Source organism: Erpetoichthys calabaricus, chromosome 8 (assembly GCF_900747795.2).
Source record: "Erpetoichthys calabaricus chromosome 8, fErpCal1.3, whole genome shotgun sequence".
Taxonomy (NCBI): Eukaryota; Metazoa; Chordata; class Cladistia; order Polypteriformes; family Polypteridae; genus Erpetoichthys; species Erpetoichthys calabaricus.
The window spans coordinates 55138711-55152081 of NC_041401.2; the positions used below are offsets into that span (position 1 = coordinate 55138711).

Here is a 13371-nt window from a genome sequence, read left to right on the forward strand (position 1 = left end):
CCATTGTGAAGCACTGTATCCCAGGTTCTTATGTTGTAAAATATGACTGTGCATATTGTTTTGTGCAAAGCCTGAAAATCAACTTTTTATTTTATGTTTTATTTCTAAATGAACCAGGGACATCTGGTATAGACTCTGAAGTATTTAGAACATAGAACATTGTTTTTATAAGATGCTGAGAGTGCATTTATTAGAACAATTAATATTTGAAAAGGTACATTTTTATTGTTATATGTTTTATTTACTTAGCTGACCATGTTATTGAAACTAATGCACAACACACAAATGCATAGAGTCTTGATTTACTTTTTTATGTTATGTGCAAATTCTAATGCTGAGGACAAGGGTTTTTTCTTTTTGTTCCACATACTCTAATTATATTGAACGATTTATGCCCTTCAGAAAAGATTATATATACCTGGAAGCTGTAAATATTTTCATTTTTTTCGTTCTCTCTTTTTTTTAATTAAACTGGCTTTGTAACATTCTCTGGAAGATATCTGCTTAGATTAGTGGATAAGTGCGTTTTCATAACTTATAAAGGACATATGGCTTTTTGGAGTGATTAACAGCATGCTTGTGAATGTTCAGTGAATGCCTTAATGTAGTGGGAGATGTTTCTTGCTGTCCAGCAGAGTGTGGACTGTGTTTGGCTTGGATCATACTCCTGTATGCGTGACGTTACAGGATCCTGATCTGCCTTTCATGATAATTAGTTAGCTTGGGTGTGGTGTCTCCAAGTGTTGGAAAAGAGCAGCATATACATTTAAATGTTTAATAAAAATAAAACCTTAATAAAAAGAAAGCATGCTTTAGGCATACTGATTAAAAGTTATATGCATGCTTAAAAAATGTCTCCTTTAAAACAAACAAAAAAAAATCTTACCTGTAATCTGCACAGTTGCACATATGTTAGTATTACTATCTGCCACTATAGACATTATGGTTCAAATCCCCAGCAAGACCACTATGTCTCCAGTGCACTCCAATTTCCTTCACTTGCTATAGAATTGCATAATGGGTGAATCAGCAATTCCACATTGGCTCAGTGTGAGTTTGTATGCCCTGTGATGGGTTGGTTCCTGTCCAGTAATGCTTTGTGTTTTGTAGTCAATGCCATCTGTACAGGTTCCTGTTCCAGCATTCAGGATTAAGTGGGACTGGAAAATGGGTAGGGGGTTCGTGTTACTTTGTAACTAATTTATTTTCTTGCCAGATCTGATCTTCATTGTAAAGGTTGAGGGCTCCTTTTGTTTTCACTAGAGTCTTATCATTTGCAGCTTTTGGGAAATGTAGTGAACTTTGGACTTGTTTACTCAAAGGACGGTCCTGCTTTTATCAAATCCAGAAGTGAGACTTTCTCTATCAAAGTTGCCACTTCCTATCCATTTTAGATGCAGGCTCATTCTCACTTTAACTGGCAACAGGTTTAAACCCCATTTTGACTGTCTGAGTCGTCTCCTTGCTACTGATTAAATCCGGGAGCCTCTTGAACCTGGATCGCTGATAGTCATAACCAAGTTGAGCCGTGCAAATGAGGACACACACATCCAGCCAAGGGGTAGGTGCAAGCAGCGATCAGTGCTTTTGTTTAAAACAATCCAAAAACAAAACAGTGTCCAACAGTCTAGTGAAATCTTCTTAATAAACAAATAATACAATAAAATCACAGTTTCACAGAGGTAAAAAACAAGCTGGAAACAGTCCTTTAAAAAAAAAAAAACACTCAAGCTCTGCTGCATCCTTCTAAAACCAACATCTCCCTGGCTTACCCTGTTTGGGGTTTGCAACACACAACAATGGCTGCTCCCTGGCCCCTGCTGCCCGTCCGTCGGCATTCACATGGTGCCCCTGAGCCTCACTTCCTTCGGCTTCCACCGCAATCTCTGGCCTTGTGGGGGAGTCTTCATGGAGTATTGCAGTTGCTCCTTCTATCTGGCTGCTCAGCAGGAATAACTGTCAGTCTCCTCTTGATTGCCAGCCACACACTCCATTGTATTATTATTATTATTATTAGTATAGAGTCCTACAGTACTCTGTGTGTATCCATGCCCTTCACCACAGTCCTCTCAACTGAACCTCAAATCCAACCAGCTCCCACCCTCAAACACCAGGCACCATATGGCTGGTGACTTCAAATGCTTTCTGCAGTCCATGGAACTTATTATTCATTAGGGCTAATCTGTGAAGAGTGTGGGCTATCTGCATTTTTGTGTTCAAAATGTAAATAAGATCAAGATAAAAAATAAAAGATACAAGCAACACTCAAACCACAACCCTGCTGACTAGGCCATTATATATATAATTCACTAAGTCCATGGCAAGCAAGACGCACGCAAGACAGAGCCCCGCCCACCAACAATTCACTAAGCAGCCAACCATGGCATGCAAGACAGAGACCATGGGATACGCACGACAGAGCCCCGCCCACCAACTCTAACCCTCCTCCCGAGTCCACCCTCGCTCTCGAGGCACGCAGCACCTCACCAAACACCGCCTCAGTCGCTTTCGTCTCTGCTACAGTCCACATGCACCTCTGAGCCACGTTGACTTTTCATTGTTCTTTTCAGTTCTGGCTGCTTTTCTATATATAATCCACCAAGTCGCCTGACCATGGGATACGCACGCACGCACGCAAGACAGAGCCCCGTCCGCCAACTCTAACCCTCCTCCCGCGTCATGGGGTACGCATGATAGAGCCCCGCCCGCCAACTCTAGCACTTACTGTCGCCGGTTGCATTAACAAGCAACCTTTGTGGCGTCACATGCATGTACTTACACTAACGACAAATATGACAGCTCTTCCTCACGAACAAGATTTCACAAGATGGAATAAACGGAACACCTGCAACATTACCTTCACATTGTTTTCCTTTTATTTCTGATCCCGTTCAACAACTATGTGGCGACATCGACTTCTAAACTGTGACTCCAGAACAACTCGGTACGGGAGCTATATTAAGCGTCACCAACGAAGACTCGCTACACCTTAATGAACAGGTACTGAAACTTATCCCGACGAAGTAACTTTGACCAGCGTTGACTCCATCGTCACAGACGATCCTGCACATCAACTTTCATTCCCCGAAGAATTTCTTAGCAGTCTTTCTCCCACTCGCATGCCTCTGCATAAACTCAAACTTAAAATTGGTTCAGTCGTCATGCTTCTCAGAAACCTCATGCCAGCAAGAGGTCTCTGTAAAGGCACTAGACTGTTACCAGCAATCACCACAATGTACTGGAGTGTAAAACAATCGCAGCTGCTACCTCACAAACTGTCCATATTCCCCGGATTTCCCTGACCCCATCAGATTCAAATTTGCCTTTTACTTTTACACGCAGACCATTTCCTGTTAGATTGGCCTTTGCAATGACAATTAATAAGGCGCAGGGACAAACTTTCAAAACGATATGCCTGTATCTGCCAAACCCAGTTTTCAGTCACGGACAATTGTATGTTGCTCTCTCCAGAGTTCCATCTTTTCATTCACTCACAGTTGTATCCTCAAACCCACCCCATTTGGACAACTGTGTCTTTCAGGAAGTGTTCACCCATCAATGAATAATTATGTAGCGTATGCTACGCCGCGGGTTGGCTAGTTTTTACTAAATTTGAAAGTGACACATCAGTGGGTAAATCTACATCCTGTTAGTCAGCAATGGATTGTGTTTATTTAGCCTCTTTCACATCCAAATATTGATTTTTAGAGATATAAGAATTATTATTGAAAAGCACTGGACATAGTATATGTTTTTTGTGGAGAAATTCCTTCATAATTGCCAAAGTAAGTCTGTTGATTTTCTAATGCCAGTAAGCTAAAAGTTTGAGCTTACCAGTGTTTATTTAATGTTAACTCACTTGTTTTCTGAAGATGTCACTGTGTTGTAAGAATAAGAATAAGCAAGATTAATTAGATTTCATCTTACAAATTGATTGTATGTGATCTGTATGTTCTACTTACATACAAAGGCATTTAATCGTGGTGTCTTTGAAAAGATGTTCATGTTAGTTGCATATGTAATTCAGTGTAGTATGTAGTCAATGGCAAAGTGGTTGTGAGAGCAAGATGCTAGAGGCCACATATACTTCAGATTATTCATCATAAAAAAAATTGACTGTCATTTTGAGAAATAGGAAAGTTTATACTATTATAGTTAAGAAAATTCAGGCTGCATGTAAGCGTAGGGACTATAAGACCAAAAGAGTTATTAAATATCTGCTGTTAAATGCAATAACATACCGAGTTAGGTGTGGCTTAAAGTATATGGTTCACATTGTTAGAAAAAAATAATTTAATCACATTGCAATTGTAATTATTATTGTGCATACTAACCAGGGGCAGGTGTTGTTGCATAATCATATTCCATGGAGAAAGGACCAGGTGTACTGTACATATTACTTGCATATTACCTCCAAGAGGAGAATGTGCACTTTCAAAAGTGGCTTTATGTATTAGTAGGCCAGAAAAGTTGTTCCAGCTAAAAAGGCAAGGCACAGAAAAATCTTAAAGCCAGCATCACATTACTAACCTCTAGTTGTAGAGGATGTCAAGCTTGACGAGTGTAGTTGCCAATCCTCTGCCTGAGGATGTCAGATTACATGACTCACAGGTGATGCACATTTGTTCTTTCAAAAGTGGATTCATTTGTTAGTAAGTTGGAAAAGTTGTTCCAGCTAAAAATGTATGGCACAGAAAAATCTTAAAGACAGCATCACATTAATGACTTCCAGTTGGACAGGATGCCAATCTTGACAAGTGCCATTGGTGATCTTGTATCTGAAGATGTTGGATTACACAACTCAGAATTGCAAGAGATAACAAATTAGACACCAATAGCATGTTGCCCTACAAAACCAATGCTATACGAGTGCCCTCCATTTGCAGAGACTTCAGCTGCAATCTCTGCTTTTTTTCCATTTTGTAGTGGTATGTAAAACATGGTACATCACACAGCTGAGTGTCTCTTCTGTTTCCAAGCTCGTTTCTTATTGTTATTATATTATTATAATAAGTTATTATATGCAGTATACTTCTGGGTGGGCTCTAATTGGTTGTCAGCTCTCATGTACACACAGCCAGCCTGTTTGATTTTGTGGGAGTGAGTCACTGACTGGTGGACCGAGGCACTGGGAATGTCAGACTACATGACTGATGGTCACAAGACGGAGCTATGACTGTTGCAGACTTGCTAAGATTATGTAAATGAAGCCTACAACTGAAAATCGATACAGTAACGTGGCCTTAAGGCGATGCATAGAGTTTGAGTAGTCGTCTGATATGAAGTGTCAGCGCAAACATACATGCTGCCCTGGAGTATAACACAATTTGGTTCTTTGTCTCTCTTTATGGCTTGGATCCATTTTCTTTATTGTGTTTCATTTGTGCAAAAGCTGGATGGACACTCAGGTAAGGATGGTTTCTATTTAAAATTTGACACAGAGGGACGCTACAGAAATGTATATTTCATGATAATGCCTTTCTTTTAAATTCCCAGAAAAGCCTTTATCCCTTGACCATGCCTACTGGAAATAAAAATACAGAGGTATGAAAAGAGGTTCTTGAAGTTTGACATGTTACCATGTATAGCAACAGCCACAGACCAGAACTAAGACAGCAGTTTTCGATTATCAGATACAAAATATCATCTGAGCTTCATCAAATTTGTTTCACTTTTCCATGATGCTGTATTTTTCCAAATCCATTTGTGGAAACCATTTTTCTTTAGGTTGTCTGCAAATAGCCAAATGTTTCTTGTCAGTCAGTGAGTCAATCAGGGACATACAGCTTTATAACTTGTACTGTATATAGATTCAAGGCTGCAAGAAAATGCCAGCCTTTTATACATTATGCAAAAGTGCAAAGCATTTTTTCTGTCAATCCTCTTGTCATCGTGCTTGCATTAATGTGCTTCATCCTTCACAGACTAAAATGTTTGCGGTTTAATGCATATTTAATTTCTTCCTGCCTTCATTCACTTGTGAAATTCTAAAATGCAGGATTATGGCAACTACTTCATTGCAAGTAAAAGTGCTAAAGGCACATTTATCTTTCAAGCAGTTTTCCACAGAGATAAAATGAATCACATACAGTATATTCAACCATTAACATTATTTTACATGTTTATCATTTTAAAATATTCTCAAAGGTGAAAAATAGCATTGCTGTCAGTATTTTTACAGCAGCATATTTATTCCCAGATGGGGGGGGAAATTGATTCTCATTTTTATTCTATCCGTGATTGCAAGCTGCCCTTTAGTTGTACAAATTGCTTTCACCTGTAAGCATTGCTCCTTTGAAAAGGAACGTCTGATTATGATTGCTGTGATCCGTGGGACAGACACTTTGTGATTTGAGCAGCCTTCTAAATATTAAAGGACTTCATGTTTCCAACTTTTCACTTAGCAATTCTGAGGTGTAGGATTAAACAAGTAATTATAATATTAGATTCCAGTCCCACTAACTTTCACTTCTTTTCTATACTAGAAAATTTTCTTTCTTTGCTATAATTGAAAATGTATGTGTTTAATCTCTCATATGTCCTTTCCTATACAAATAAAGTAAAAAAGCAGTTAAAATGTTATGGACTGGTGCACTGGTTCCTGGTAATAAACAACCAGTAGCAAGTAAAGTGACAATCTTGTGTCCAGGCTAATTGAGCAAAAGACCTACTACTGGCGCAAGATATAGAGAAAGTGGGTAGCTTGGAAGAAATCTTGAGGTGATTTCCTCAGGACACTATCGGAGTGTAGCAGGCAAATATTTATGCATGTTACATTTTTACTTCTTATGTGTTTTGTCCCTGAGCTCGCAGAATTAGTGCGATACACACCAATGCTAACCATACTGGTGCTTTTCTTTGGTGTTTCTATGTCAGTCAGAGGCCAAGTGTAAGTGGACATGTACAAGCAGGGTGCATGTAGAACACTATCAGAATACTTTCTTGAGAGGGCCTTCTGTCTGCAGATACTGTAGATGGATTTATAAGTTGTTTTTTGAACAGTACTGTGAAATATATTTCCCCTACTTGATTTTCCCACTAATTGCATTATTTTTCATAGTAAATACCTTGCGATTATTAACTAAAACCTAATGTCAGTTACAGTGGGTTTTAAGTGAACACGCTATATCTCCTTTCATAGGATTGTGACCTTGGCATGGCGGTCAAGGCATACATGTCTCAATGATCCTTAATGATTATTTGGCTAGAAAATCGTGTACATGCTAATGATTGGGTTATGCACGTCACGTTGATCAAAGGGGAGAAGCCTGACAAAGAATAATCCATAATTTGACCCTCATGAATATTCTAAATAAATCTGAGAATATACCCTGCAGACAGGGATATTAAGTCCCACTGTCACATCCTGGCTAGGGAATGATGTTCCCTGGTGAGTACTTAGTAGCTGGGTGACTTTAGAAGTGGAACTCTTTCAGTGGATAAGTAACTGGATCTTATGTGGGATGTTGAATAAAAAAAGAGTAGATATAGTCTGACTGACTGACGTCTCATAGCTTTGGCTGTGGAACCTAATGTCCCAATCAAGGGTGGTCTCTCTCTCATGCTCTTGAGTTGCCCTAAGGGAGAGGCACAGGGAAGGTGTTGGGATGCTTACAAGTCTCCAGCTGAATGCAGTTGTAAATTGTTCCGGTAGACAAGAAGGTCACCTCAATGTGACTTTGAGTTGAAGAAGGTAAAAAGGTGATTATTGTTTGCCTTTATGCACCAATCAAAGATTAAAAATATTTGGCCTCTTTAGATTAATTGCATTTGATGCTTGAAAGAGTACCATCTTCTGCCGGACATTAATGCTAATGATGGTAATGACAAAGATACCATGATGGATGTAATTGGGCAGAATTGCCTGGCCACTTTAAATATAAATAGTGAATTATCACTGGACTCCTGTGCCACTGTCATTGATTGTTCTTAACTAGCACTATATTTCATGTACCTTGAGGCAAAGATTAGTAATTCGCTTTGAGGTCATTCTGTATGATCTGAAGGCAAATGCACTGGAAAGTAGAGAGATGCTGAGCTGGATGTTGTGCCTACTTGATAGTCATGGAGGCCCCAAACATGTAGTAAGTATATGCTGGGAAAGCTCCCATCTCCAGAGAATCTTTTTATATATCTCAGGATAAGTTGGGGACACAGAGTTCAAGTAGACCCTGTTCAAAACCTCAGTGTCTGTTATAGCAGCAATTCTATTATCCACAGTCAAAAGGTTGTTGGTGCCTGTCATTATGGCAAACCTAGGATCCACCCATTTGGGAAGCTGTCAAGTTGGTGACAGATGCCTTCTGTTGCATGTTAGTAAGTATTTCTTTAGATTTGAGAGGAACCAGCAAACCGAAAAAGAGGCAATAGATAAAGCAAAAGCCCATTTTTCAGTGCAGCTTAGTGAGGCCATGAAAAATGAGGACTGAAATTGTTCCTCCATTCAGCAACCCAGGAAAGATAAGCAGAATTTAGCCAAGGCTATCTTAAGGAAGGGTTAGAAAACATCAACATCAACTGGAGATATCATTGAGAAGTGGAAGAAGCACATTCAGGAACAAACAAGATAGATAAGCCAAGGGTCAGAAGTATTTCTTGGGTGGGTCTATCTCTGAGGCTTTGGTTGCTGTGGTGATTTAAAAGATCTGCCTTCTAAATTTAAAAGCTCATCCTTCTTATTTGAAGATCCTGATAGTAAATGCTGAAAGCACGGCATATTTTGATGGGGTTTTTCTAATGTGCCTCTTCAGCATTGTGCGGAGAGTGCATCGAAATGGGCAGACTAGGTTGGTGTTAAACTTTAAAAACTTGGATCTACCCCTGCCTCCTTGGGAAAGTCTATGATGGGAGTGCTGAACTGAAGACTGCATCCAATAGTTGAAATCAATGTGGATTTTGTACTGGCTATAGATCAGAAGACCAACTCTTTATCTCCACTGATACTTGAGGGGTCATGCTAATTTGTCAAGCCTGTCTCCCTGTGCTTTGTGGATTTGAAAAAGGCTTATGAATCTGTATGCCATGGTATTTTGTGAATGGTGCTATAAGAGGATAGGGTTCCGGGGCATGGGTAAGTGCTATCTGGTCCTCATATTTACAGAGTTTTAGTTGAGTGTGCATACTACGTTTTAGGTTGAGAATGTTTAATGTGGGCATTGGTCTCCACTAAAGGTGCATCTTGTCTGCTCTGCTGCTGTTCATCATTATCATGGAAAGGATATCAAGATGTGGAGTAGAAGTCTGAAATTCAAGCAGAAATCCTATGGTACTTGGGGGGCCCAACTCAAGGTTTTGCGTTATTTGGGACTATATTTACATGGCATTTACTTATTTGACTGATGCCTTTATCAGAGGTGACTTACAACTTTTATAATACAGTTGGTTACATTTCTTTTGGTTTTCCAGTTGGAGCACAGGCAGGTCAAGTGACTTGCTCAAGGTCACGCATCATCAGTAGCAGGATTTGAACCCACAACCTCAGGGTTGGAAGTCCAAAGTTTTATCCACTAATTTTAAAAGTTGTAAATGGGTGTGATTGGTTAAACTTTATCCATCTGGTTGTGAGTGAATGACCAAAGTGGAGAAAATTTGCTTTTTGAAATTCAAATGCTGTATATGCACTACTCAAAAAAAATTAAGGGACCACTTAATTATTACATTCTAACACCAACTAATTAAACTTCAGGGAAGTCAATCTGTCCAGTTAAAAAGCATAAGCGATTGTGAATCAACTTCACCTGCTTTGGTGCAGATGAAAATGTCAACAGGTAAGGAGAGACAACAACAAGACAAGCCCCAAAAAGGGAATGCTTTTGCAGATGGTGGCCACTGACTGTTACTCTCTCAATATTCCTTTCCTTCCTGACTGATTCTTCTCTAGTTTTGCATTTTGCTAGTGTTCTTGTCACAACTGGTAGCATGAGGCGATACCTGCAGCCAATTTAGGTTGCACAGGTAGTCCAGGCCCTCCAGGATGGCACAGCCATATGTGCCATCGCAAGAAGGTTTGCTGGGTCTCCCAGCGCAGTCTCAAGAGCAAGGAGGAGATACCAGGAGTTGGGCCATTAAACAAGGAGAGCTGGACAGGGCTGTAGAAGGGTATCATTCCGCAGCTGGACTGATATGATTCTTTGTGCGATGAGGAACAGGAGGAGCACTGTCAGATCCCTACAGAATGACCCCCAGCTGGCTACTGGTGTGCATGTTTCTGACCAAACTGTCAAAAACAGAATTCGTGAGGGTAGCATGAGGGCCCGATGTCTTCTAGTGGGACCTGTGCTCACAGCTCATCACTGTGCACCCAATTGGCATTCATCAGAGAATACCACAATTGGCAGCACCCCTGTTCTCTTCACAGATGAGAGTACAATCACACTAAGTCTAGAGACACTGTGGTGAACGTTATGCAACCTACAATAACATCTAACATGACCGGGTAGGTGGTGGGTCAGTGATAGTCTGGGGATGCATATTCTTGGTGGGACCTCCACATGCTAGGCATCGGTACCCTGACTGCTGTTAGATACTGGGATGAAATCATGATGAAGTCATTGTCAGATGTCACACTGGTGCAGTGGGCCCTGGGTTCATCCTGGTGCAGGTCAATGCCCGGCCTCATGTGGCCAGTGTGTAGGCAGTTCCTGGATAACAAAGGCATTGATGCCTCTGACTGGCAGACACATTCCCAGACCCGAATCCAATTGAGAACCTCTTGGACATTATTTATCAGTGCATCTGACACCAAGTAGTACCACAGACTGCCCAGGAGCTCACTGATGCCCAGATCCAGGTCCAGGAGGAGATCCCCCAGCACATCATCTGCTGTCTCATCAGAAGCATACCCTGACATTGTCGAGAGTGCATACAGACACGTGGGGGCCATACACACTACTGAGTCACATTATGAGTTGCCATGATGAAATTCACGCAAATTGGATCAGCCTGTGATTTGAATTTTTGGCATAGATTTTTGGTGTGATGTTGAATCCAGGCCTCAATGGGTTGGTGATTTTGGTTTCCATTAACCGTTGTTACATCATTTTATTCTCAACAAATTACACAGTATTATGCAGTAAAGATTTTTTACTTGAATATTTTGTTCATTGAGATCTGTTAAGCTTAATTTTTTGAGCATTGTTTATATAGTAGCTTTTAAAATCAGATGTACTATATAATTACTGGATAGATAGTTGTTTTTTGTCTTGTTTCCCCTTGCAGATTCTGCTGTTTTATGAATTCACTTAGTCTGTGTTCCAAATTCATGTGCCTTTTAGACAAGGAAAAAGAAAGAGCATGTGGTAAATAGTGGGATTAAATGTATTCAGATTCAGGAAATAGCGGATGGAAGTGGGCAGAAATGAGATGGCATTTTGCTAGAAGTGGCATAGAAAAATCTGTACCACTCAGCCATCTAGTTTGGAGGGTGTCCAGTTTGGGAGCATAAAGGTAGCATCTGTGCTAAGTGCAGGTATTGTTGCCCTCTTAGGCTCTTCAGACTGTGATCTCTTATATACACTGGAATGGTTTGTTGCTGACTGTGGTGTGGTTTAGATGAGAATTAGTATCTCCAAATCTGAGGTCATAGTCCCTTCATGGAGGCAGGTAACCAGCTGCCTCAAGTGGAGAAGTCTAAATACCTCAGTGTCATATTTACTGTGAGGGTACAGGTGACTCTGAGATTGATCAAAGAATTGGTGAAGCAGCAGTTTTCTGGACATTGTATCAGTTTACTAGGAAGTCTGCTCCCCCTCACTTCAGCTAAGGCTATGCACTCGAAATGCTGACGGAAAAATGAGATTATAAATACAAATGGCTGATATAAGATTCCTACATGGGGTCGCTGCACTTGCTCTCTGTGACAGGGTGAGGAGGTTGGTAACATGGAACTAGCTCTGCACTGAACCACTGTTCTCTGAATCGAGAAGAGTCAGTTATTATAGTTTGGTCATGTGGTTAAGCTGTCCCTAGATACTTCCCATAAGAGCTTTACAAGATGCAGACACCGGGGAGATTGTCACTCTTGATTGTCCTGGGTGTATCTGGGTATTTCCCGAGACGTTCTGAAGAACTTGCTGGGGATAACAACGCCTGGGGCCTCATGTATAACGCCGTGCGTAGAACTCACACTATAACATGGCGTAAGCACAAAAGCGGGATTGTGCGTACGCACAGAAAAATCCAGATGCAGGAATCTGTGCGCACGCATACTTTCACGTTCTTCTACTACATAAATCCCGATTTGCGTGAAAAGTAACGCACGTGCACGCGCCTTCTGTCCCGCCCCAACTCCTCCCAGAATTACGCCTCTTTGAATATGCAAATCAATATAAATAGCCTTCTGTGAAAAGACAATGGGAAAAGCACGGGAGAAAATATAAGAATTTCAGCGAATACCAAGTGGAGGCAAATGAAAAACGTACTATTTGTTAGTTTAAACAGTGGTATAATCAACAAAAGGAAGCTGATCGAGTGACAGTGTGTCGGAGAAACTCGAAGGCTCAACTTCACAAAGTCGCACAGTGCCCGAAATAAAAAAGAAATCACATATCAAAGTCGCCGTGAAAAAGCGAGTCGTAGCCCACCGTCTGAGTGTCATATGAAAGCTTATTAGGGTACAGACAAAAAAAAGGCACACAGTGGGGAAAAAAGCACGAAATGTCAACTTTAATCTCGAAATTTCCACTTTAATCACGTAGTTTATTTTGCAATTAAAGTAGAACATCTTAAACTTCATCTTAAAATCGTTTAATTTACTAGTTTCTCAAATCCTATTGTAACTAAAGTGGCATGTTAAATGCTTTGTTCTGTATTTGATCTTCTATGTGCTCTATGTGTATGAATCACTACCTGCTTTTTAAACGGGCTTTCTCTTTCTCCGACGGGACACATACTCCATTACATTCTTGATATTACAGCTCTCTGAATAATTAAAATACTGAGATGTATACGTGATATCTTTTTCATGATGATAGGAATGAAAGCATGTTATTAAACATGGGAACACGGTGGCGCAGTGCTTGTTCATGTCTCACGCAAGAGGCTTGCTGCGCCATGCGCAACCTTCAGTTAAATAATTTATCACAGCAGTACTGTCTCTTTCAAACGTACTAACCTCCAATTCCTGTCCTTACTTTTCTTTCTCCAAAAACTCAATCGCCACACAATAAGCTATGTAATAGACGTGAAGCCATCTGTAAGCTTAGAACTTCGATTCTTCAAAACTTTTAAGGAACATTGAAATATCTTAGTAGTACGTGTTTAATTATTATATCCGTCTATCTTTCCAGTGTCGCGTCAGCACCAGCAAGAATACAGCGCAAGGCAGGAACAATTACTGAACTAGCTAGCGCTGCGGCACCGTGTCCTCACATG

General features: G+C 40.4%; 1 protein-coding gene across 1 annotated transcript in view; it reads left to right on the forward strand.

Moving 5' to 3' along the window:
• Positions 1-13371, forward strand: part of kif5c (kinesin family member 5C) — a 168327-nt gene that overhangs the window by 109004 nt on the left and 45952 nt on the right.